This window comes from Salvelinus fontinalis, unplaced genomic scaffold (genome assembly GCF_029448725.1).
Source record: "Salvelinus fontinalis isolate EN_2023a unplaced genomic scaffold, ASM2944872v1 scaffold_1651, whole genome shotgun sequence".
NCBI lineage: Eukaryota > Metazoa > Chordata > Actinopteri > Salmoniformes > Salmonidae > Salvelinus > Salvelinus fontinalis.
In genome coordinates, this window is record NW_026601860.1 from 2,966 (window position 1) to 30,495 (window position 27,530).

Below are 27,530 nucleotides of genomic sequence, written 5' to 3' on the forward strand. Positions count from 1 at the left end.
GGAACCATATTTAGGTAGCCTGTTTTGTATTGTGGGTTGTGGGTGATTGTTCCTGTTTCTGTGTCTTTTTTTATGTCACCATACGGGACTGTTGCATTTTTGTTGGTTTGTCCATTTATTGTTTTGTAAGGTTATTCAGTGTTATTCGTTAATAAAAGTAACAATGTATTCATATCACGCTGCGCATTGGTCCTCCGATCCTTCTTACTACTCATCCTCAGATGAGGAGGACGACGAACGTGACAACTGAAGTGATAGATGAGCAGATTGTGATGTGCAAGTACTGGTGTGCAAAAGAGATACTGGTGAGAGATACTGGTGTGCAAAAGAGCAGAAAAGTGATGACGTATCATGACGTCTGATGAGTTGACACTTGCAGGGCAAGGGGCGAGGGAAGAATTATTTCATTTTAAATGGACCGCCCAGAAATGTGTCACTTGTTCATCCCACGGTTGTGTTTTCAGTCATCATGGAACTGTTGTGTGTGCCTTATATGCACTACAGTCAATTATGATTGCATTTCATATCTTGGCTAGAAGACAACACCTTCGCAGACATCCAATGTTAGCCATCCTACTATATCAGGTAAATCGAAAATTACAATGTATATGTGTGATGTCAGCGAAAGTTATATGCTTTCGTGTTGTTGACTATCATAAAATGTGAAGACTGTATATTATCAAACCAATTCGCCATGTGTAGTTTAATTACGCAATTAAACTAATCATGTAACTTTAACGAGGAAGTTGGGGCAACACGGAAAATTGTTGTTTATAGAGTGTCAATTTCCCAAATATAACTCCCCAGATATTTTCATATCTTATCAAAACAGTCTCTTATTAATGAATTTTATTACCTCTTCAGTGTCATTACTGAATGTTGCAAACCCTTGGATATCTGCACCAACCCTAGCATAGAATCATGAATCAGCAAAATATAAATTGTCTTAATTATTTATTTACCAACTAACTTAATCAGAGAATTACATAAAACACAATCACAATTAGTTCATACATGGGTTACTTAACATGTTGTTGTCTCTCTCTGTTGTCGCCGGTTTATATGCTGGAGGGAGTCGACAGAAAAGTCTCTGGTTGCGTCCCTAGTGGATACGTCAGGCATACCCATGTCGTCACATAGAATAGATGTTTCGGCGGTTGTCGGTATTCTTTGTCCTAGGCTACATACATTTCCAGCTGCAGACTGAAAAGGCCTCGTATGAGATCTGCTCCTTCTGTGGCAATGTTTTAGAGTTTAACCATTTCTAGCCGTGTAACCAACGCTACCATTTGCAACCTTAGTTTACACCGTGGTCTGGTGTGAATTGCGTCACGGGGGATTTTATACTTGGGTAGAAAAGGGGCTGTCTCATCATGTTTGTGCTCAACTGGACGTGGCTACTGACTGTGCATAAGTTACATAAAACAACCAATTCTGATTTAGAAGACTAAATCTCATTGTTAGCTTTTCAAAAGTATTTTTATACTTATTCATTCATCTTATACAACAGTCAGATGTAAAACTGACAGCTGGGAAATGTACACTTAAGAGATACAGTTATGTGTGTTTCCTGTCCTTCATGAGATCACCAAATGAAACACACTCGACATGACTGTCCCTTAAGTGTCCACGGACCATTCCCATATTCTCAAAAAGATAAATATTGTTTAATTCTCCCATTTTGGGGAATAGGAGTTTTTTTAATTTACATTTGTTTCTACTTAAACTTGTATGTTGAATTTTCCATATTAATGTTGGTTTTAAGTTTTGGCTGACTTTGCTTAGCGGATCACCATCGCAAATTGAATCATGGGGCTAATTGTACACTCGCAAACTCGAAAGTACTATTGTAAGTGAAACTAGGCAAAAACAGAGGTGATTATGAAATTAAATATTTCGTCAGGACATGTATCATGCTGTGAATATCCCCAGAAGATGTTTTATCTTGTATATTAACTAATTTCAAATGTAAGGCATTGAAAGCATTCTATATTGGAAGTCTATAAATGTACAGTCGTGGCCAAAAGTTTTGAGAATGACACAATTATTAATTTCCACAAAGTTTGCTGCTTCAGTGTCTTTAGATATTTTTGTCAGATGTTACTATGGAATACTGAAGTATAATTCAAGCATTTAACAAGCATTTCATAAGTGTCAAAGGCTTTTTTTGACAATTACATGAAGTTGATGCAGAGTCAATATTTTCAGTGTTGACCCTTCTTTTTCAAGACCTCTGCAATCCGCCCTGGCATGCTGTCAATTAACTTCTGGGCCACATCCTGACTGATGGCAGCCCATTCTTGCATAATCAATGCTTGGAGTTTGTCAGAAATTGTGGGGTTTTGTTTGTCCACCTGCATCTTGAGGATTGACCACAAGTTCTCAATGGGATTAAGGTCTGGGGAGTTTCCTGGCCATGGACCCAAAATATTGATGTTTTGTTCCCCGAGCCACTCAGTCATCACTTTTGCCTCATGGCAAGGTGCTCCATCATGCTGGAAAAGGCATTGTTTGTCACCAAACTGTTCCTGGGTGGTTGGGAGAAGTTGCTCTCGGAGGATGTGTTGGTACCATTCTTTATTCATGGCTGTGTTCTAAGGCAAAATTGTGAGTGAGCCCACTAGCTTGGCTGAGAAGCAACCCCACATGAATAGTCTCAGGATGCTTTACTGTTGGCATGACACAGGACTGATGGTAGCGCTCACCTTGTCTTCTCCGGACAAGCTTTTTTCCGGATGCCCCAAACAATCTGGAAAAGGATTCATCAGAGAAAATGACTTTACCCCCGTCCTCAGCAGTCCAATCCCTGTACCTTTTGCAGAATATCAGTCTGTCCCTGATGTTTTTCCTGGAGAGAAGTGGCTTCTTTGCTGCCCTTCTTGACAACAGGCCATCCTACAAAAGTCTTCTCCTATCTGTGCGTGGTGTTTATGTTACACCCCTGAAAAAGGGTAGAAAGAATCACGAGAGCGTGATACGGAATGTTTACTCATGGAACGTTTAGTGCAATCATTTTACAAAAGTAACACATTTTACAGAATAACAGATCTACAGGAAATAGAGTTTTGTAGGGTACAAGGCTTATTCAAATCATAACAGTATACACTGTACATCACTGAAACAAATACTATTTTCAATATAACTGTCAAGCAAAGCTTTAACTCAGTAAACCAAAACACAATTTATCAACAGGCAATAAAGTGTTTGAAAAACCATTACACAAATATCACCGCAAAATATCTTATTAACAATGCACAGGTTCATTCACAATCGACATAAAATGGCAGCTACGTAGCAGTACCTAGCAGTGCGTAGCTAGCTGCAACCGAGCACGGCTCATATTACTCTGCAAACTTAACTAACTTCCTCAATATGTTACTAAAACAAACCTTAAACACTCTTGACATGTTAGCAAGTTATTACATTTAAATTACTCTTTTTAATCATCAATAACGTACCTGAAAAAGGGTAGAAAGAATCACGAGAGCGTGATACGGAATGTTTACTCATGGAACGTTTAGTGCAATGAGAAAAAAGACCGCGAATTCTCCGTGAACTTGAGTGGAGACCAGAGCAATCGATCTCAGGCTCATAGATTAAGAGCATTTAGTAGATCACAGATTAACACTTTTATCCACGACAACATAAAGTAATCAACATAACGTTTACACATTCCTCTCACAATTCGTACCCTTTGTATGCTTGACGGATTTTAACATTTATTATATAAATGTTATCAATCTATCAACTAATACTGAATGCATGATCTTCTTAACCTTAGATGTTTTAAGATCCTCACATACTATGAATTTACTAATACTTTTTAATGTATAACAGGCTATTAGTATTTCCTTTAACCTGTCACACTCTCCCCGACAAAATAAATGTTGTCCCAACATTACCAACATTGTCTTCTTCAACAGTCTGTATGCACTGGACCTAGAAAATCCTCTTCTGTAAGGTAGTACTTGAGCAGAGGTCAAGGGTCACAGTTCAAATATAAGTAACAAGTTATTCACAGTCCATATCTGTTGACCAAGCTGTATAACATAAACAGTCCTTTCTCATACTATTGATCAACAGTCCATCAATTTTAATGATCTAAATGCATAGTCTGCAAATTGTCTCGTGACAGTCTGTGAAATCAGTCAGTAGTCCATGGTCAAACATGTCAACTCTGTAGCCTCATGTTTGCTGAAGCCCATACATGTAAGGTGGCTGAAAGTAACATTGCTGTAGTGATGGCAGCCATGGAACCAGTCCTGGTGCAGAGTAGACAGGGAACAACTGTGGCTGGATACTGTAGCAGGAAGGGATACCAAGCTGATCATAGGTGATACGTCTTGGAGGCTGTCTCTCTCTTTGTGGCAGCTGGTAGGCTGGTTCCTCAGGTTCAGCAGCATCAGTTAAGGAAGGAAAGGCACTTGGTGGACGATCATCAGGCAAATTTTCAGCAGGCAAGTTCATCTCCTCAGCAGGCAGGTCTTGAACTGTTGTTGTCTCCTCCAGCCGCTTTTCAACAAGAGGCTGTGCTGGTAGCGTATCAGGGACTGGCACCGCAACTGTCTGTTTCACTGGTGGGGGCCTGTGTTCCCACTCTCTCGCTGGTTCAGCATTCCTCTCCTCAGGTACTGTAGGAGATGTGGGAACCTGTAGCGGCTCATGATGAAGGTCATATTCATCCCCGCTGTCATCAGAATCTAGAGGATGTGATGCAGGCTGATGTCTCCTTTTTTTCAGACTTTTGTCATCTTTGGTCATTTCTGGTTGTGTCTCAAAAGGTAAGTGGTCACAGGACATGAGCAGGTTTCTGTGCAGGACCCTGGAGCGTCCCCTACCCTTTTCTGGTCTCAATTCATAAATCGGCAGGTCTGAACCCATTTGTCTCACTACTGTGTGAATTGTATCTTCCCAATAGTTACGGAGTTTGCCTGGTCCTCCTCTTGGTGTCAGGTTTTTAATCAGAACTCGCTCGCCAGGCTGTAGCACTGAACTCCTAACTTTAGTGTCATAGTACTTCTTACTTCTTTCAGCAGCTTTCTGAGCATTTTCATTTGCAATTGCGTATGCTTCTTCCATCCCTCGTTTCCAGTTCTCCACGTAGTCTCGATGGTTACTGGAACCTGCCTCTGTGCACAATCCAAAGAGCATATCAACTGGAAGCCTGGGTGATCTCCCAAACAGAAGATAAAATGGTGAATAGCCAGTCACTTCGCAACGGGTGCAGTTATAGGCATAAACCAGTTTGTTCAGAGACTCCTTCCAATTTGACTTTTGTGTCTCAGTTAGTGTCTTTAACATTTGCAACAATGTTCTGTTCATGCGTTCCACTTGACCATTCCCCATCGGGTGGTAGGGTGTTGTTCTGGACCCCGCCATGCCACTGAGTTTCTTTAACTGATGGAACAACTGATTTTCAAATTCTCCCCCTTGGTCATGGTGGATGCGGGACGGGAACCCAAATTTCAGGGCAAAGTCATTGAAGATGAGATTTGCAGCAGTTTTACCTGACTTTGATGTGGTGGCGTAGGCTTGAGTGAAACGTGTAAAATGATCAACAATCACGAGGATGTACTCATATCCCCCTTTGCATCTGTCGAGATGAAGGAAGTCTATACATACCAGTTCAAATGGCTGTGTTGTCACAATGTTTGTCAGAGGAGCTCTTGCTTCATGGGCTGGCTTTTTCTGCTTGACACAGCTACAAGTTTTAGTCACATAGTGCTCGATGTCAGATTGCATATATGGCCAGAAGAAGCGGTCACGTACTAGTGATACAGTGCGGTCAGTACCTTGGTGTCCCATGTTATTGTGCAACTCTTCCATCACTTTACCTTTGTACTGCTCTGGTAGAACTAACTGCTTGCGGGCTGTAGTGATTCTGTACAGAATGCCATCACTGTCTATTGTCAATTTGTCCCATTCTCTGAATAGGCATTTTGTCTTTGGACTGAATTCCTTTTGCTCTTTAACTGGCGGTTTGAAACCCGACAGTTTGAAATTGAGCACAGGACGGATGACCGGATCAGATTCTTGTGCTTCTCTTATCCTATCTTTTGGGATCGAGCTGGTTGTTGCAGTGGTTGTCTCACCTTCAGCTGACACTGACATAGCTGCAGCTGAAAGTGACCAAGGTACAACAGCCTCTTTCTGAACCTCGACTGCTTGTATCGTGGCGGCAATGGTGTCTGGTGGAAGCTCCTCAGAACATTCTCTCATCAGTGACTCTACATCCAGTGGCATCCTTGACAACGCATCTGCATCACCGTTCTCTCTGCCTGGCCTGTACTTTATTGTGAAGTGGAAATCAGCCAATTCTGAGACCCACCTGGAAGTGGTTGCGTTCAGTTTCGCAGTAGACAGAATGTAGCTGAGCGGGTTGTTATCGCTGTATACAGTGAAGGACGGAGCATAGTACAAATAATCATGGAACTTATCAGTGATTGCCCATTTTAGAGCTAGAAATTCTAGCTTGCCTGAGTGATAGTGATAGTTCTTCTCAGCTGTTGTTAAGGTTCGAGAGCCATAAGCAATGACCCTAAGCTTCCCATCTTGCTTTTGATAGAGAACTGCTCCCAAGCCTTGGTGTGACGCATCAGTGTGTACAACAAATGGCTGAGTGAAATCAGGGAAACCTAAGACTGGTGGGTGAAGCAAACACTCAATCAGCTGTTCAAGTGCCTGTTGATGCTGGTCAGTCCACAGGATTGGCTTGTTTGAGGGCACCACATGACTTAGTTTCTTTGTTTTTGTTTTCCGTGGGTGGTCAGGTAATTTCTCTGAGTCTGCTTTCAGGAGGTCATACAGGCAGCTGGCCCTCCTAGAAAAGTCTTTGATGTACTGTCTGTAGTAAGTGAGTAAACCAAGCATTTGTCTGAGCTGGCCCACAGTCCCTGGTCTGATTTCTTTCAATGCTCTTACTGCTTCAAAATCGGCTGGGTCAACTCGGCTGCCCTCTGCAGACACTACTCTGCCCAAATAACGGACCTGGGGTTTAAAGAGATCACACTTACTTGGTTTGAGTTTAATGCCATACTCTCTGAGGCGCCTCAAAACTTTTCGCACATCATTCACATGGCTGTCGAAAGTTTTACTGAAAACAAGCGTGTCGTCCAGATAAGGAATGCAGATGTCATCCCGGAGCCCTTCCAAACACTCCTCCATACACCGCTGAAAAGCTGCAGGAGCGTTCATGAGGCCGAATGGCATCCGTATCCACTCATAGAGTCCCCACGGAGTCACAAATGCTGTCAGTGGTCTGCTTTCTTCAGAGATGAACCCCTGGTGATAAGCTTTTCCCTGATCTAAGAGGGAGAACCAGGAATTACCACCTAAACTGTCCATGATGTCTTGGACCCGAGGGATGGGCTGGCGGTCGGGGTGTGTCTTTCTGTTCAGGTCTCTATAATCTATACACAACCGGAGGGTCCCATCCTTCTTACGAACGCACACGACAGGTGAAGAATATGAAGAGTTTGACTTCCTAACCCAGCCCTGGGCTATGAGGTCATAAAGGTAACCCTTCATCTCCTGATACAGTGGCCTGGGCACTGACATGTATGTGCGCTTGACTGGTTCAGAGTCCTTTAGAGAAATAGTCATTTTCAATCGTTCAATGCAGCCAATGTCATTGTCTGACCTGGAGAAGGAGTGACACTCTTCTCTAAGCATTTGCCTAACAACCTCTCTCTGCTCTTCAGTTAGGTGAGTTAAACCTACTGGTGGATCCCACTGTTCAGTAGCAGTACATGGGGTTCGAACGCTGGTGTGATTCACTGTGGCTGGGGTAACAGTTTTTTCAAAGACTTGGGCAGGTAACACAGTCATAATGGTTTGTACTGTACCGATTATTGTGCGTCCTAGCAGGGCAATGTCGTGGTCAGTAGGGTTAGAGACATCAAGCCTGATAACTGGAAAAACACCTTTCCTGACTCTGACTAGTGTGTCAAAGAACTCAAGGTCGTCTGGCCACTGCGGGTTCAGGTCTGGCTGGAAAAGCATTGTCATGTCCTCTTTGAAAGGCTGGGAAGCTACGCGGCACTCAATCTGAATGCTACTGTGTTTTGGGATAGCAACCTTCTCTTTCTTGGTTTTCACTGCATATTCATCTGTCTGTTCTGCGCTAACAGCCTGTATAAAAGCACTCACCTTGTTTCTTTTGAGGCTTGGGAAAGCTGTTCTTATTGTACTGTATCGTTTAGTCTTTTCGGTCATTGTCAGGATGTGCTCGATAACATTGAAACCTATAATGGGATGAGATAGGTGACAGCCTTTCATTACCAGCACTGGGATGATCAGTTCCTTTGTTTCGTCAGTTTCAGAGGCTAGCCGAAAAGTTGTTTCAATCCATCCCAGGTACGGCATTTCAGTCCCATTTGCTGCAGTCAACCTGAGATCAGCAGGTGAGTCCAGGATTTCTGAAACATCCCTCAGCCTTGCATTTGGGAGAGATTCCTCTTTCCATCGTTCATCAATGACCGATACCTGAGAGCCTGTGTCCCATAGAGCTTGGAGGTGGTGGCGATTCAGGTGACACTCAATAAGGCACTGTCTGCCGACTAGCGAGGTGACCTTACGGGGGTGGCGACCTTGAGCTAGGGATGGTAAGGAGTGGGCATTTTCCTCTGTGCAGGAAAACCTTCCACTGGTAGAGTTACTTTTCAGGTGAGTGCATTTTTCCTTATGTTTAATCCAATGTTGATTTTGACATACTTTGGAACAGTACAGTGTCTCTTTACATGATGAACATTGTTTCAGGTTCTCAAATGAATCTTCTCTGGCACAATTTGCACATTTCTGGAACTTTTTGGTAGCTATGGTTAACACTCGTCCCTCAGCGGTAACCTTTCCCCGTTTAAATGGCCCTCCCTTGATGGTCTGACTCCCCGGATTTTACATCCAGCTTGAAAATGTTCTCCACTCCCACATCGGAAGCAGTGTGTGCAGCGTGCATCTGTTCTGGCCTGCTGGCAGACAAAACACCTCCTTGGAGCTTGAGCAGAGCGGTTGGCATACCGGTTAGGTGCATATTGATGCTGCGCAGGGTCAGGTGCTTGGGACTGACTGTAGTTGCTGTAATACTGCTGCTGGGAAACAGGTGGCTGGGGGCCCCAATCTGGCCTCCTAACTGGAGGTGGGGCATAGGCACAAGGCGGTGACTGAAACATAGGCTGCTGTAATGTCTCCTTAATCTGAGCAATCTCTGCACTGAGACCTTTTAGAGAAGCTACACCTGTCTTAAGTTCAGCTAACTCTGTTAACAGTTCTACTGGTATCTTGACTTTGGCTTCCTTCACAGGACACTTTGTGGATGGCGTATCATCTAACTGGACTACACTTACAGTTGTAGCAGGCTGTGGGGCATGAAACCGCTTTTTGTTTCGTCTTTCTATCTCATTAGCACAAGCAATGTTAAGCTTCTCTAGCAAAACCTCATCTGATGTTTCGCTATCTAGCAGGAGAGGCTGCATGTCTATCCTGATACTGTCACTCTGGAGACCTGTAAGGACTGTGTGTAAACACATGCGCTGGACTAGAGCAGGGTCATACTTAAGCCCTGATTCTGACTCCTGGGATGCAAACAGTACTTTTTGCCTCAAATCTAAAACACGCATCAGGAAGCTTTGAGGGGTCTCCTTGCTATGCTGTGCTTCTGAAGCTAGCTGTTTGTAAAGCTCTGTAGCACTCTTCTCTTGGAAGTGGGAACGCAGGATACATCTAAGTGTGGGAAGAGTTAGCTGGGGTTTACCTTCCAAGTAACTGCGTAGCTGTGAGCCTGGAGAAATAGCCCTGACTACTGCGTCTACTATTTCTACCTCAGGATAGCCTCTGTTAAGTCCACTCTCGATCTGATGGGCAAGGCTGGAAAAAATCAGTTTATCTTTCTGGCCCGGTTCACCTATCTGACCAGATATTTTAAACTCTTTGCGCCAGTATGAGCTGGGCTGTGCATTGGGTGAGAGCGGCACGCTCCCCTGAAGATTGGCATGGGGTTGGGGCTGACGCAGAGAATCACTGGCTTTGGCTGCAGTAATCTGCTCAGTTCCCACCCTTTGTTGTGGGGTTACAGTTCTCAGTTCCTCTATTCTGTGATGTGTTCCGGCTGTTTCAATATCATGGTCAGTTTGCCATGTTTTGTTATCTATGCCACTTATCATCTCTGTCATTGTCTCTTTAAGTAGCAACAATTCCGACATGCCGCCATCTTCTAACTCTGCAACTTCCTCTCTTTCAAGGAACCTCATAATGTGAGTCATCAATGATATGCGGGATTTGTCTTGAACATCTCTTCTCTGTTCGCCTGATATGTCAAGGAAATCACATATCTCTAGTAACTTGTCTTTAGTCAGGGTGTGCAATTCTCCTACTACCTCTTCCTGTAGTTCTTCCAAGGCGGTTGTCATGTTGACAGAACAGGAGGAACTTTTACTGTGCAGGAGTTGACTCTGAATTAGATGGTCCTTACTGTCTCTGATGGTCGATCAATGGCCTCAGTTGACACGTACTTAACCACCAACTTCCAGCTCTCCTCGAACAGCAACACTTTCCTCACTGCAGCCTGCCTGAGTTATTATGTGGGGATTTAGCTGGCTCGGAATTCAGCGACCAGGATGTGGAAACTGGACATCTGAGCAGCTATCTCAGTGGTGCCTCCAAAAATGTTACACCCCTGAAAAAGGGTAGAAAGAATCACGAGAGCGTGATACGGAATGTTTACTCATGGAACGTTTAGTGCAATCATTTTACAAAAGTAACACATTTTACAGAATAACAGATCTACAGGAAATAGAGTTTTGTAGGGTACAAGGCTTATTCAAATCATAACAGTATACACTGTACATCACTGAAACAAATACTATTTTCAATATAACTGTCAAGCAAAGCTTTAACTCAGTAAACCAAAACACAATTTATCAACAGGCAATAAAGTGTTTGAAAAACCATTACACAAATATCACCGCAAAATATCTTATTAACAATGCACAGGTTCATTCACAATCGACATAAAATGGCAGCTACGTAGCAGTACCTAGCAGTGCGTAGCTAGCTGCAACCGAGCACGGCTCATATTACTCTGCAAACTTAACTAACTTCCTCAATATGTTACTAAAACAAACCTTAAACACTCTTGACATGTTAGCAAGTTATTACATTTAAATTACTCTTTTTAATCATCAATAACGTACCTGAAAAAGGGTAGAAAGAATCACGAGAGCGTGATACGGAATGTTTACTCATGGAACGTTTAGTGCAATGAGAAAAAAGACCGCGAATTCTCCGTGAACTTGAGTGGAGACCAGAGCAATCGATCTCAGGCTCATAGATTAAGAGCATTTAGTAGATCACAGATTAACACTTTTATCCACGACAACATAAAGTAATCAACATAACGTTTACACATTCCTCTCACAATTCGTACCCTTTGTATGCTTGACGGATTTTAACATTTATTATATAAATGTTATCAATCTATCAACTAATACTGAATGCATGATCTTCTTAACCTTAGATGTTTTAAGATCCTCACATACTATGAATTTACTAATACTTTTTAATGTATAACAGGCTATTAGTATTTCCTTTAACCTGTCACATTTACAGGATCCGTATTCAGAGAGTCACCTTCACAGCAGCCCTCTCTCAACACCTTCAGCAGCAGGTTTTGACTCAACAGGAGAGGGGAGGCATTGAGCTGGACACCCTCAACTCACAGGCTCAATCAGGTATTAACACTGGTTTGAAACAGAAAGATGTTAGATGCTTCTTAGTTGAGTAGATGTTATTTTCGTGGTGGCTAGATATGGACCAAAACATCTTGGTTTTGTTTTCAGCCGGAGATGGTGAGGAGGAGTTAGTGGTAGGCAGGCATGAGAAGCTGTTCAGTCAGATAGGTCCTCTACCAGTGTCCTTATAACAAATAAGACTTCACTGTTTAGGATAGTTTGATGTTGCATAGTAAGTTGTGTGTGTGTGCGCACGCAATATGAAGTGGTTTTATTCCAGAGTGAGTCAGTATGCCAGACTCCACTGGAGAGACAATACCACACAGAGATCATGGCTCTGGAGCGGGCAGACTGAACTGCAGGATTTTCACCCCAATTGATATAGCAGTCAGAATCAGTGTAGAAGGGGTGGGTTTTTACTGAATCTCCATTTCTGTAATGGTTCTGTAACCACAGATGCTGGGAGAGGGGCAGCAAGTACTGGGTGAGGATTTACTAATAAATAGACATGAAACTAAAGAAGAACAGAGTCTGGACAAGAGAAACAAAACATTATCAATGCAGACACAGGAATGAAACTGAGGAAGTGACAGATATAGGGGAGGCAATCAATGACGTGATGGAGTCCAGGTGAGTCCGATGAAGCGCTGATTCGTGTAACGATGGTGACAGATGTGTTTAATGATGAGCAGCCTGGAGACCTCGTGCTCCAGAGAGGGGGAGCGGGGGCAGAGGTGACAATTTCATTATTCAAAACAAAGCATTTACCTAATTTCTGTCCCAAAGAAACGTTAGTGTTTTAAAGCTGTTTTTGATATACTCATTACAGGATTCCCAGAGTATGGTGACGCAGGTCAAGTCCAACCCTACCTTCCTGGCACATAGGATGGCCAATGTCAGACACAGACGACATGACAGACACCCAGTGTAGGTCCCTGTTACTCACCAACGTGAATTATTATTAAAGTGAATGTAATTGAAGCAACATGTCACGGCTGTCTTCCTCTTCTTCCTTTGAAGAGGTGTAGCAAGGATCAGACCAATACGCAGCGTGGTAGGTGTCCATGTTTTAATATAGAAAACTGAACACAAATACAAAAACGTGAACAAACCGAAACAGTCCCATGTGGCACACTGACACAGGAAACAATCACCCACAAAATACCCAAAGAACATGGCTGCCTAAATATGGTTCCCAATCAGAGACAACGATAAACACCTGCCTCTAATTGAGAACCACTCTAGGCAACCATAGACTTACATAAACACCTATAATGAACACAACCCCATAACTCTACAAAAAAAACCTAGACAGTACAAACAACCTAGACGAGACAAAAACACACAAACCACCCTTTTCACACCCTGACCTAACCAAAATAATAAAGAGAACAAAGATAACTAAGGCCAGGGCGTGACACAACATTGATGTGTGATGTGCTGCTTTGAAGACAAACAGTGTACCGGTATGTTCACATTACACCATACCCTTGTATGCAAAATGTGTTTGTGGTATTCTGTTGGTCTGCAGTGACAGCACCGTCCCCAAGTCCAGGCTGATTACCTGGGAGCCCTCGGAGGTCTTTATGAAGATCAGCTACGTGGTCAATACACAGTGAAATGCTTATTTACAAGCCCTTAACCAACAATGCAGTTTAAGAAAAATAAGTGTCAAGTAAAAAATAATTATTTTAGACCTAGACTTGGTGCTCCGGTACCGCTTGCCGTGCGGTAGCAGAGAGAACATTCTATGACTAGGGTGGCTTGAGTCTTTGACAATTTTTAGGGCCTTATTCTGACATCACCTGGTGTAGTGGTCCTGGATGGCAGGAAGCTTGGCCCCGGTGATGTACTAGGACATACTCACTACCCTCATTAGGGCCTTGCAGTCAAAGTCTGAGCAGTTGCCATACCAGGCAGTGATTCAACCAGTCAGGATGCTCTCGATGGTGAAGCTGTAGAATTTTTTGAGGATCGAGGACCCTAGAGGTGCCCCCGTGTTGAGGATCAGCGTGGCGGATGTGTTGTTACCTACCCTTACCACCTGGGGGCGGCCCGTCAGGAGGTCCAGGATCCAGTTGCAGAGGGAGGTGTTTAGTCCCAGGGTCCTTAGCTTAGTGATGAGGTTTTAGGGTACTATGGTGTTAAACGCTGAGATGTAGTCAATGAATAGCAGTCTCACATAGGTGCTTATTTTGTCCATGTGTGAAAGGGCAGTGTGGAGTGCAATAGAGATTGCATCATCTGTGGATCTGTTGGGGCGGTATGCAAATTGAAGTGGGTCTAGGGTTTCTGGGATAATGGTGTTGTGAGCCATGGCCAGCCTTCCAAAGCACTTCATGGCTACAGATGTGAGTGCTACGGGTCGGTAGTCATTTAGGCAGGTTACCTTAGTGTTCTTGGGCACAGGTACTATGGTGGTCTGCTTGAAACATGTTGGTATTACAGACTCCGACAGGGAGAGGTTGAAAATGTCAGTGAAGACGATTGCCAGTTGGTCAGAGCATGCTCGGAGTACACGGCCTGGTAATCTATCTGGCCCTGCGGCCTTATGAATGTTGACCTGTTTAAAGGTCTTACATCGGCTGCGGAGAGCATGATCACACAGTCATCCGGAACAGCTGATGCTCTCATGCATGTTTCAGTGTTACTTGCCTTGAAGCGAGCATAGAAGTTATTTAGCTCGTCTGGTAGGCTCGTGTCACTGGGCAGCTCTCGGTTGTGCTTCCCTTTGTAGTCTGTAATAGTTTGCAAGCCCTGCCACATCCGACGAGCGACGGAGCCAGTGTAGTATGATTCGATCTTACTCCTGTATTGACACTTTGCCTGTTTGATGGTTCATCGGAGGGCATAGCGGGATTTCTTATAAGCTTCCGTGTTAGAGTCCCGCTCCTTGAAAGCGGAAGCTCTACCCTTTAGCTCTGTGCGGATGTTGCCTGTAATCCATGGCTTCTGGTTGGGGTATATACGTATAGTCACTGTGGGGACGACATCATTGATCCACGTATTGATGAAGCCAGTGATTGATGTGGTGTACTCCTCAATGCCATCGGAAGAATCCCAGGAACATATTCCAGTCTGTGCAAGCAAAACAGTTCTGTAGTTTAGCATCTGCTTCATCTGACCACTTTTTTATAGACTGAGTCACTGATGCTTCCTGCTTTCATTTTTTCTTGTAAGCAGGAATCAGGAGGATAGAATTATGGTCAGATTTGACAAATGGAGGGCGAGGGAGAGCTTTGTACGCATCTCTGTGTGGGGAGTAAAGGTGGTCTAGAGTTCGTTTTTTCCCCCCTCTGGTTGCACATTTAACATGCTGGTTGAAATTAGGTCAAACTGATTTAAGTTTCCCTCCATTAATGTCCCCGGCCACTAGGAGCGCTGCCTCTGGATGAGCGTTTTCCTGTTTGCTTATGGCGGTATTCAGCTCATTGAGTGCGGTCTTAGTGCCAGCATCGGTCTGTGGTGGTGTGTAGACAGCTATGAAAAATATAGATGAAAACTTTCTAGGTGTAGTATAGTGTGGTCTGCAGCTTATCATGAGATGCTCAGGCGAGCAAAACCTTGAGACTTCCTTGGATATCGTGCACCAGATGCTGTTCTATCCTGCCGATAGTGTATAACCCGCCAGCTGTATGTTATTAATGACGTCGTTCAGCCACGACTCTGTGAAGCATAAGATATTACAGTTTTTAAGGTCCCGTTGGTAGGATATATGTGCTTTTAGTTCGTCCCATTTATTTTCCAGCTATTGTACGTTGGCTAACAGTACGGATGGAAAAGGCAGATTAGCCATTCGTCGCCTGATCCTCACAAGGCACCCCGATCTCCTTCTGCGAAATCTACATATTTGTTTCCTATGAATGACAAGGATGAAGGCCTGTTCAGGTGTCTGGAGTAAATCCCTCTCGTCTGACTCATTACAGAAAAATTATTTGTCCAATTCAAGGTGGGTAATCGCTGTTGTTACGTTCCTGACCTGTTTTCTGTTGTTTGGTATGTGTTTAATTGGTCAGGGCGTGAGTTTGGGTGGGTAGTCTATGTTATGTGTTTTCTATGTTGGGTTAATGGGTTGCCTGGTATAGCTCTCAATTAGAGGCAGGTGTTTGGCGTTTCCTCTGATTGAGAGCCATATTAAGGTAGGTTGTTTCACATTGTTTGTTGTGGGTGGTTGTCTCCTGTGTCTGTGTCTATGTACGTTGCGCCACACGGGACTGTTTTCGGTTTGTTTGTTTGTTTGTTTGGTTTATGTAGTCTGTTCCTGTTTCATGCGTTCTTCGTGTCATGTAAGTTCATATGTTCAGGTGCGTCTACGTTGTTTGTTGTTTTGTAGAATTATCAAGTGTATTTCGTGTCAGTGTTCGTCTTGTCTAATAAATCATTAGGTATTCATCACCCGCTGCGCCTTGCTCCACTCTCTCACCGAAAGACGACCGTTACAGAACCACCCACCACCAAAGGATCAAGCAGTGGTGTAACGGGAGAGAGAGATAGCGCACGAAGGAGGAATGGACATGGGAGGATGTTTTGAACGGCAAGGGTTGCTACACATGGGAGGAGATCCTGGCTGGAAAGGATCGCCTCCCATGGGAACAGCTGGAGGCAGCTCGGAGAGCGGAGGAAACCGGAGAGAGGAACCGGCGTTATGAGGGGACACGTCTAGCACGGAAGCCTGTGAGTAAACCCCAAAAATGTATTGGGGGGGGGCTAGAAGGGAGAGTGGCGAAGTCAGGTAGGAGACCTGCGCCCACTCCCTGTACTTACCGTGGAGAGCGAGAGTACGGGCAGACACCGTGTTGCGCAGTAGAGCGCACAGTGTCTCCTGTAGGTGTGCATAGCCCGGTGCGGGTTATGCATAGCCCGGTGCGGGTCCGGTATTTCCGGCGCCACCTCCCCGCTCCAGACCAGTACCACCAGTGCCTACACCACGCACCAGGTTTCCAGTGCGTCTCCAGAGCCCTGTTCCTCCTCCACGCACTCTCCCTGTGGTGTGTGTATCCAGCCCAGTGCCTCCAGTTCCGGCACCACGCACCAAGCCTCATGTGTGTCCTCAGAGCCCTGTACGCACTGTTCCTTCTCCCCGCACTCGCCCTGAGGTGCGTGACCTCAGCCCGGTACCACCAGTGCCGGTACCACGCACCAGGCCTATAGTGCGCATCGAGAGTCCAGTGTGCCCTGTTCCTGCTCCCCGCACTAGCCTTGAGGTGCGTGTCTCCAGTCCGGTACCACCAGTCCCGGCACCACGCACCAGGCCTACTGTGCGCGTCTGAGCCATCTGTCTGCCCAGCGCCGTCTGAGCCATCCGTCTGTCCAGCGCCGTCTGAGCCATCCGTCTGTCCAGCGCCGTCTGAGCCATCCGTCTGTCCAGCGCCGTCTGAGCCATCCGTCTGCCCAGCGCCTTCTGAGCCATCCGTCTGCCCAGCGCCTTCTGAGCCATCCGTCTGCCCAGCTCCTTCTGAGCCATCCGTCTGCCCAGCGCCTTCTGAGCCATCCGTCTGCCCAGCGCCTTCTGAGCCATCCGTCTGTCCCGAGCCATTAGAGCCGTCCGTCAGTCAGGAGCCGTCCGTCAGTCAGGAGCCGCTAGAGCCGTCCGTCAGTCAAGAGCCGCCAGAGCCGTCCGTCAGTCAGGAGCCGCCAGAGCCGTCCGTCAGTCAGGAGCCGCCAGAGCCGTCCGTCAGTCAGAAGCCGCCAGAGCCGTCCGTCAGTCAGGAGCCGCCAGAGCCGCCAGCCAGTCAGGAGCCGCCAGCCAGTCATGAGCCGCCAGCCAGTCAGGAGCCGCCAGCCAGTCATGAGCTGCCCTCCAGTCATGAGCTGCCCTCCAGTCATGAGCTGCCCTCCAGTCATGAGCTGCCCTCCAGTCATGAGCTGCCACCCAGTCCGGAGCTGCCACCCAGTCATGAGCTGCCACCCAGTCATGAGCTGCCACCCAGTCATGAGCTGCCACCCAGTCATGAGCTGCCACCCAGTCATGAGCTGCCACCCAGTCCGGAGCTGCCACCCAGTCCAGAGCTGCCACTCAGTCCGGAGCTGCCATTAGTACAGAGTTGTCCCTCTGTCCTAAGCTACCTCTCTGTCCGGAGCTACCTCTCTGTCCTGAGCTACCTCTCTGTCCTGAGCTACCTCTCTGTCCTGAGCTACCTCTCTGTCCTGAGCTACCTCTCGTTCTTGAGTTGTCTCCTCTATGTAGGAGGGGCCTTAGTGAAGGTTCCTGGACCATGGTCGGGGGCGAGGGTCGCCACTCAAAGGACGCTAAGGAGGGGGACAAAGACAGTGGTGGAGTGGTGTCCTCGTCCACCGCCGGAGCCGCCACCGCGGACAGATGCCCACCCAGACCCTCCCCTTGAGTTTTAGGGGTGCGCCCGAAGTTCGCACCTTGAGGGGGGGGGGGTTCTGTCACGTTCCTGACCTGTTTTCTGTTGTTTGGTATGTGTTTAATTGGTCAGGGCGTGAGTTTGGGTGGGTAGTTTATGTTATGTGTTTTCTATGTTGGGTTAATGGGTTGCCTGGTATGGCTCTCAATTAGAGGCAGGTGTTTGGCGTTTCCTCTGATTGAGAGCCATATTAAGGTAGGTTGTTTCACATTGTTTGTTGTGGGTGGTTGTCTCCTGTGTCTGTGTCTATGTACGTTGCGCCACACGGGACTGTTTTCGGTTTGTTTGTTCGTTTGTTCGGTTTATGTAGTCTGTTCCTGTTTCATGCGTTCTTCGTGTCATGTAAGTTCATATGTTCAGGTGCGTCTACGTCGTTTGTTGTTTTGTAGAATTATCAAGTGTTTTTCGTGTCAGTGTTCGTCTTGTCAAATAAATCATTATGTCATCATACCTCGCTGCACATTGGTCTTCCGATCCCTCTCTCCTCTCCTCGTCCGAGGAAGAGCTAGACAATCGTTACAGCTGTTCTGATGTCCAGAAGCTCTTTTCGGTCATAAGAGACAGCAACATTATGTACATTATGCAACATTATGTACAGAATAAATTTCAAACAATGCGAAAAAACTAACAAAATAGCATGGTTGGTTAAGAGCCAATAAAACGTCAGCCATCCTCTCTGGCGCCAGTACAACTTTAAGTCCATGTTACGGGGAACAAAAGGAAATTGTTTTTCTTAAGGGTTTGGTCACAGATCTGCCAGTTCAGATCAAATTCCACATTTTGTTGCCTGCCTCAGGACTCAAACCAGTGACCTTTCAGTTACTGGACTAATTCTCTATCTTCCACCTAACTTTGTAATTCTTTTAACCAGGTAGGCTGGTTGACAACAAGTTCTCATTTACAACTGCGACCTGGCATGGGCGTCCTAGGCAAAGTTCCCTTTACACTATCCCATGTGCGTGTGTCATGATCTGGTAATGAGGTAGTCCTGCCTGTAAGTTTAATATCAGTGTCACCCTCCGCTCAGGAGGGCATTACATCTTGGTCTAATGGTCAAGCCACTGGTTTTTCCCATGGGAGGCCCGGGTACAGATCCTGCCCATGAAATATGCACACCTCTCCCAAAGCACAATTCCTCTACCACCAATGTAGTGTTTTTTTTGCAAACAGCAATGGTGTAATGCCCCTTTTGTCTCAAACCCAGGTCTCCCTGCCCGTAGGCAAACAAATATATTTTAGTGAATTCAGGCGTTCGCCCCAAACAGGTTTTGAACCTGGGTCCATCAACTGTCAAGCCAACACCTTAAGTGCTACGCCAAGATGTCCAAACCTTTCGTTGAGGTCGCTCGGTGTTGGATTAAGGTTGCTACATTACCTGCTTCATTGGGGAGAGCATGCCCCCACACTTCTTTATAGCAAGTCTCTCATGTGTACACATCTTTGATGGCTTCACAGGCACTATCCTACTTCTGATACCAATGTAACAAATTTGGGGGTAGCTCCAACTGGGACTGGAACCCCGGTCCAGTGACTAGTGTAACAGTTGTAACTTTACGTCGTCCCCTCGCCCCGACACGGGCGCGAACCAGGGACCCTCTGCACACATCAACAACAGTCAACCACAAAGCGTCGTTACCCATCGCTCCACAAAAGCCGCGGCTCTTGCAGAGCAAGGGGCAACCCTACTTAAAGTCTCAGAGCAAGTGACGTAACTGATTGAAATGCTACTAGCGCGTACCCGCTAACTAGCTAGCCATTTCACATCCGTTACACTAGCAAGCCAACACTTTATCCATTACCCCAAGAGATCAGAAGGTGGTAAGTGTTGGGTTAAGCTTGCTACAATATATACTTATATAGGGCAATGTGTGATCTGGGTGAGGCAGTATTGCCACTAGTGCTCCCGACACAGCCAAACACAATCTTTACCTTCTTAACCTTACCTAAACTAAAGTCAAATACATTTAGACAAACCACCATGTGAGCAGCAAGTTTAGGGTTAATGGAGTGAAGTGGGTGATGGGTAGGACCATCAGTATGAACTATATGTCTATTTTTATTTATTTATTTTATTTTACCAGGTAAGTTGACTGAGAACACGTTCTCATTTGCAGCAACGACCTGGGGAATAGTTACAGGGGAGAGGAGGGGGATGAATGAGCCAATTGTAAACTGGGGATTATTAGGTGACCATGATGGTTTGAGGGCCAGATTGGGAATTTAGCCAGGACACCGGGGTTAACACCCCTACTCTTACGATAAGTGCCATGGGATCTTTAACGACCTCAGAGAGTCAGGACACCCGTTTAACGTCCCATCCGAAAGACGGCACCCTACACAGGTCAGTGTCCCCAATCACTGCCCTGGGGCATTGGGATATTATTTTTTTTAGACCAGAGGAAGAGTGCCTCCTACTGGCCCTCCAACACCACTTCCAGCAGCATCTGGTCTCCCATCCAGGGACTGACCAGGACCAACCCTGCTTAGCTTCAGAAGCAAGCCAGCAGTGGTATGCAGGGTGTATTACAAACGGGATGGATGCTCTTCATCAACACCATCTTTTCTGTGAAACTATATATCAGCAATCAATCAACAAGACTAATGAAATGGAGCAAATGAAGACATTAGATCTGCTAAAGGTAATATATTCTGAAACTCATTTCTTAGTGGTAGAGCTTGTATATGATCTGTCAATCCTGAGAGGGACGCTCTCTCTCCTCCCCTTCCCCCCATCTCTCTTTGCATGTGCTGGGGCGAAGTTTCCCCTAGATACAGATCTAGGATCAGCTTCCCCTCCCCAAACCCAACAAGGACCACTAGCGGGGGGAATTCAAACCTGATCCAAAGGCAGGGTCTATTTGGGGAACTTGTCCCATCCCCCACAACTCTACATGTGGATGCGGCTTTCTCCAGCTCACCATGCTCACAAAGAAAACAGCAGTGCATTTCAGCTGTAAGTATTTTGAAGTTACTAGTATATTATTTTAAATTAATTTACCAAGCTTCGTTATTATTCAACAATAACTCGGCCAATGTAGTTGTAGCGGGCTACATTTCGTCGATGCATGGAAAAGTATTAGCTATGGTGAAGCATTATGTTAGCTAGCTAGCAGCATTTTTCCTGGCTATACTGATAGGTTAATTAGCCGGCTAGCTGCTAAAGGTTGCTGGAGTAGACATTTATACATCCCGGAATTGATTATTATTGCATTGCTTATATTTGCTATGATGTTTTAGATGTTCTCATATGAAAGAATTTTGTGTTGTGCATAATGTTAAATTCCATACGAGTAATGTTAAACTAGCTACTGGTAGCTAGCTGAATTGTATTGCAAATGTGGTCCTAGCTCGGCAACGTTAGCTTTCCTGTGGCAGGACGAGTTATTTGCGCAAGTCACAATGTGAGACATTTTGTTTAGAGGTGATTGTATTTTGAAATGGCAGCTAGGGATAGGCATTTGGAATATTTCACTATTCAAATATGGATATCCGGATGGTCCAAATACATTTCTTTATTTTGTGAAAATATGTTTTGTTTGCCGCAGGACTGGCAGAGACAGTGCGGTGCTAGAAGGGAAGGTTTGATTGGCAGAGACAGTGCGGTGCTAGAAGGGAAGGTTTGATTGGGAGAGACAGTTGTTGCTGCCATAGGTAATCTGTCATACTATACATTTATTAAAGACATGTCTATTTTAAAATTGTTCTCGTCAGAATGTAGTAGAGTTAAAATGGTTATTCCATCAAACTTCCAATTATTAGAATAGTACACAACGCAGAACAGAACAACCAGGTTGAGGGTCAGTGGCCAAAGCCCGCGAACAGGAATATTCCAAGTTCAGACAGAGGGGGGGAGTCAGATCGCTATGATCGCAAGGAACTTTACTTTTGGTGTCTATTTTTAATTGTTACGCTACTGGTGCTGCCTGTTGATGTTAGGTAGGCAGCTACAGGAGCTGAATGATGTCAACATCTTCGGGTTTTATTTCATTAAATGTATTTTATTTCATCCGTGTGCTTGTCACCTACTAACACCCTGGTACTACCCGTAGCTCCCGCTCTCCTCGGTCCAAGAAAACACGGAGAGAGAAAAGTATGTGTTGTAGATTACTCCTTTGTAGAACTCCATAACGTTAAATAAAACATCCCAAGGTTAATGCTGTAGATATTGTTATAAGGGGGTGTGAGGCTATTGAAACATGTCACTCAGAGTTTTATTGTTGTTATTAATGTAGTTTACAGAGTGCTAAAAGTGCTGCTGTTGCTAGCTAGCATGCCTTTCTGTGATGCAGACGGTTAGCTAAGCTGCCGACTGGTGTTGGCGTTGCATTATGGGAGATGTAGTTTGGTCCTCTAATGTCTGAATGGAATATAGGCGATTTCACGTTGTAACTTGTTTATGTTGCAGTGTTTTTTGTACATGAGTTGTTGTATTTTGGTACTGTCAACACTGAAAGCACCTAGCAATGTATTGGGGATGTGAGACAGGATATGTGTTTTGCCTTTCTTCATGCTCCTGTGTAGAACAACTTGTCAGATGGTGCATTGGAGACTGATGTGTTCCTGTCTTTTCACAATACTATTGCAGATCAACATAAAAGCCTAAAAGACAGCCGTGGTGTCGCTCTTCATTTCTTGGTTCTCCTGTGGTACATAAGAAACCCGCTACAAGAACATGGATAAAAGCAGGAATCTCTCGTGCCAAGGTATGTAGCCAACCGTCAACCCCCCCCATTTCCTGCATTTTAAATTGGCAATCGGCAGTTGCAAAATCAATTTTTGGACATGCAATTTAATGATATATAACCATTGATTCTTGAAGAATATAACTTATAATGCCTCATGAGCTTAGTTCAACTGTTGTACCCCATCAGAACTCAACATATAAGCATGTTTTACTTCAATGTGGGTAAACAAATGTAAACAAACACTATATAGCCTCAAAACATGGTTAAACATGAATCGATCCACTAATGGGAGGGAAATGTAGCCTCAATTAGCTGTTATTGGCAGAGAGATCTCAAACTCTTTGTTATTGGTCTATTAACTTAGACCACCTGGGGATGTCACCAAGCAAGCCACCAATGCAAAACCTGCTGATTTAGAATGTCTTATGTAGATTGTATTTTCAATCAGCAACTATCAGGAAGTTACACTGATACATTTTTTTCATAGATTCATCAGCTGTTATACAAATATGATACAAAACACCAGCTGAGTGGCACCGGCTGCATCAGTGAGTATGAACCTGACAGCGAAAGCTCGAGTGACAGGTGTTCAGAACTTACTCGGCCTGGTAAATTTGTGATGGTAGACACCGGCTGCTTTCGTAAAGCAAGGGATCAGCCGCAGTCTACCGTCAAACTTACCAGGCTGAGTGAGTTCTGAACAAAAATGTAATGTTGTTGCTTGCTAATATGTGGATTTCTTGTTACTCTTATGTATGTTCCATCTTTTTGTGTTTTACAGGCAAGCCTGGGAAAGAACTGAAAAAACGCACTAAAGAGTCAAGACAGACACCAGAAAGAGACCCAAGAAGACTTGGACGCAGGGTCAGAGGACAGCGAGGGATGTTCAGAAAACACTCAGTCCGGTAAGTTGGTGAGGGTACACTTTGAGACTGCTTACCTGACACGGAGGAAGTCTTTTCTTTTTATCTCCTCTCCCTTACCTCCCTATGCCCCCTCCCCTATTGTGTTGGACCATCATGTGTTTTAATCTTTCCTTTGTTTGCGATTAGGTTTGGAGAATGACTTCTCAACCCAAGAGGCCTAAGAGCAGCTGTGAGAGAGCATCAGTTTGGAAGCATTTGGGAAAATGTAGTGCTAAAGAAGGTTCCCGGCAAAGAGGATTGCCTGTTATGGGTAAGAGCCAGCTCTCAAAAAAGAACATGTAAAGACAAAAAAACCTGGTGCTCAACAAAATGCAAACATACAAGGCTCTCCGCAGCCAGTAAAAGGCTAGCATGCCACGAAGCTGAAGTTCACACAGGTGAATGGGAGTGTTGTAAAAGACAAAAAGCTTTTTAGACATAGCTCTAAAATGCAGGTCCTAGTTGAGCTTGTGGGCTTGTTCTGCTCTTTTTTTCTTTTGTGGTGGAAAACTTAAGTGTGTCGAGCATAACACGTCAACCCTGTTACCAATAGATAAAGGCTAGACAATTCTTAGCAATTTTATTTTTGTCTGAAACTTCCAATTCAATGCTAGCTGTGGGATGGATCCTGGTTCAAGTCCAGGCTCTGTCGCAGCCGGCTGCGACCTGGAGACCCATAGATTGGTGCACAATTGTCCCAGCGTCATCCTGGTTAGGGGAGGGTTTTTATTTATTTTCGTTTTTTATTTTTGTTTTTATTCATTTGAATATGGTCTTTATAACAGAAGGTAAAATTAGGTGAACTTTTAGTTATGAATATGAACTGGCAATATTCTAGTGGCCATTCTTCGTTGCAATAAGCCCATGAAATAATATCAGCTTTTATGATGCTGGTAAAGATAGTACCTTTACCTAACTTCGCAGTGTAGCCTATAGGTTATACACTGTGTGTACAAAATAATAAGGACACCTTCCTAATATTTAGTTAGCCCATCCACCCCCTTTTGTCCTCAGAACAGCCTCAATTTATCAGGGCATGGATTCTACAAGGTGTTGAAAGTGTTCCACAGGGATGCAGGCCCATGTTGATGCCAATGCTTCCCACAGTTGTCAAGTTGGCTGGATGTCCTTTGGTTGGTGGAACATGAGCGTGAAAAACCCTTCAGTGTTGCAGTTCTTGACACAAACCGGTGTGCCTGGCACCTACTACCATACTCCGTTCAAAGGCAGTTGAATCTTTTGTTTTGCCCGTTTACCCTCTGAATGGCACACATACACTATCCATGTCTCCAGGCTTAAAAATCATTCTTTAACCTGTCCTGTCCCCTTCATCTACAAGTGACATCAATAAGGGATCATAGCTTTCACTTGGATTCACCTGGTCAGTCTGTCATGGAAATAGCAGGTGTCCTTAATGTTTTGTACACTTACTGTAAATTTCACAATAATTATACATTTATGGATTTTGTTATGTAGCCTATTGTTGTCACTTTATTGAACCTGTCTGCAACCCACCCGCCTGGGGACTGCGGGTTATGAGACAATCCTTGCATGTTCTGCAGCCTTGTAAAGATAGGGAGAGGATGACTGGGATGCAGTTTGGCATTTATTGTCATGAATCTTGCCCTGGCGGCAGTTCTGCAAAAAGTGGTCACAAGCTGGCACAGGCATAAAGTAATAATATCTGATTTGAAACCTAACCTTAGCCCTAACCACACTGCTAATCCTTACCTTAAATTAAGACCATAAAACACAATTATTTTCCACAGATATTTACAATATAGCCAGTTTTGACTTAGCAGCTGCCATATCTTGAGGAAATTGCGCAGTTCTGCCTGCAGGGCAATATTCATGACAAACTTCAAGCTGCGACTGGGAGAGGGAATGTAAAACCGATAATGAAATTGTTTTGACAATTAACATACATTTTATTATGAAAAGTACAATATATCCATGTACACATCAGATAGCTGCTCTTTCTCTGCTACCTCATTCAATTTCTCTAATTCTCTAGTTTAGTATTCCCTGGTTATGTTCCAATTCTCCCTCTATTTCCTCACCTCTTCCTCAGACTCTTCTTTTCCTCTTTCTTGTCCTCCTTACTTTCTCCATTATTTTCCATCTGTTGCATCTTACTGGCCTTCTCTTGCTTCACAAGTTTTTTGGCTTTGCCCTTCTTTTTCTTATTGACCTTCCCTTCCTGAATATTTTGGACAAGGAGATAAAGTTTGTAAGCTTATGGGTTTTCTCTTGAGCTACTATATCTAGAGCTATACTATACCGTAGAAGGTCATATGGCCAATATTCCCTTCTTGTATTTCCTCTCACCTGTGTAGGCCACTCCTGCCATTTCCTGGAGCTGCTTCCTGCCGGTCTTGCTCAGGTTGGTGATAGGGGCCAAGCGAGGCATGTGGCGGTATGGGAAGTTCTATAGTGCTGAGGTCACAAGAGGAGAGAGGCCAGTGTGGCCAGACACAGGACCAGAGACCTCCCCTGGGCTTTGTAGTACCAGAAAGTAAAGTCAAATATCAGGAAAATGCTATGTTAAAAACAATCTGTAGATATACTTTATAACTAAACTATACACATTGCAGATACCTGACTACACTCAATAAGTAGGAGTAACTTACAAAGCTCTGGACAGTGTTATTTTTTTCAGACTTGAGCCTGTTCTCGGCTATACTGGTCTGCATTTCTTCCATGCTGTCTATAATTTCAGCCATCTCCAGTGCATTTCTTGAATGCCACTTTCAACCTCCCAAGTCAATTAGCCAACTGTCCAGGTCTACTGCCTTAAGATCACCTTCGCTGCAGTTTCTCTTCATGACTTGGATCAGTGCCCTCACCTCCTTGCCCATCCTCTTGACCTCCCTAGCCACGTCTTCATCCGTCAGTCTCTCCTCCCTATCCACTTCACAATCCATCCTCTACAGCAGGGGTGTCAAAGTCAAATGGACGGAGGGCCAAATAAAAAATTTAGCTACAAGCCGAGGGCCGGACTGTTCGAATGTTCATTGAAAAAAATTTAAATGACGCATATAGTCTAGTGAACCTAATTGAACCTACTGAAAACCTAACAAATATATTCCAATATGATCAGATAAATAAAGCAATATTTTCTTATGGCTCTGTCAGTAATCTTTAATTTTCAACAGACACAAAAGACAAATTTCCTTTATATAAAAATCCCCATAACATGAACATTAAATGAAAGAAACCGGTATTCAAGGCACCATCAGTAGCCTATATTTTCTATTTTAGCAAAAGTGGGCTAAATTTACTTTAAAGAAAAAAACAATAATAGCAATTTTCTATCATCCACTCAACTGAAATATTTTTAAAATATAATTGGATTGAAATACAATAAAATAAAGTGCAAAAATCTATTAATCAAAAACAACACTTTGTTTAAGGAGAAGTAACATGCAGTGAAAACAAATATTAAACTTTAACTTTTAAACTTGAACTGAGTAAAAACTCTAAATATGTGATTGCACAGTAATGTTCACTTGTTTGAGGTTGAGGGTGATACTTGGTGGTGTCCCATCTTTTCCACAAGTTCATCAATGTTCGGGGTAAGGCTCTGAGCTGAGGAAATCCTCAGAATTGAGTGGAGGTGTTCAGCAGTAAGTCGACTTCTGTGTGATGTTTTGTTCAGGTTCATCAAAGAAAACAGTTGTTCACACAGGTATGTGCTGCCAAACATAGACAACGTTTGAGCAGCCTGGATGCGCAGCTGGGGCATTGTGTCGGGGAGGAAACGGGCGAACTCCGCAGCACCCACTGCCGCATATTTTGCCCTCAGTGCATCATTGCATTGGAGGTCAATCAACTCCATTTGGAGGT

General features: G+C 44.5%; 1 long non-coding RNA gene across 3 annotated transcripts; it reads left to right on the forward strand.

Moving 5' to 3' along the window:
* Window positions 1-20,819: 20,819 nt before the first annotated feature.
* On the forward strand, window positions 20,820-26,807 carry LOC129849754 (uncharacterized). Of its 3 annotated transcripts, XR_008758684.1 has the most exons (6): window positions 20,820-21,047; window positions 21,640-21,745; window positions 22,680-22,797; window positions 23,267-23,327; window positions 23,561-23,684; window positions 23,832-26,807. It is a non-coding gene; the product is annotated as an uncharacterized LOC129849754 (long non-coding RNA). The 3 variants fall into 3 exon arrangements; XR_008758682.1 differs by lacking the exon at window positions 21,640-21,745 and having other exon boundaries at window positions 20,835-21,047; XR_008758683.1 differs by lacking the exons at window positions 20,820-21,047; window positions 21,640-21,745 and adding an exon at window positions 22,127-22,184.
* The last annotated feature ends 723 nt before the right edge of the window (window positions 26,808-27,530 follow it).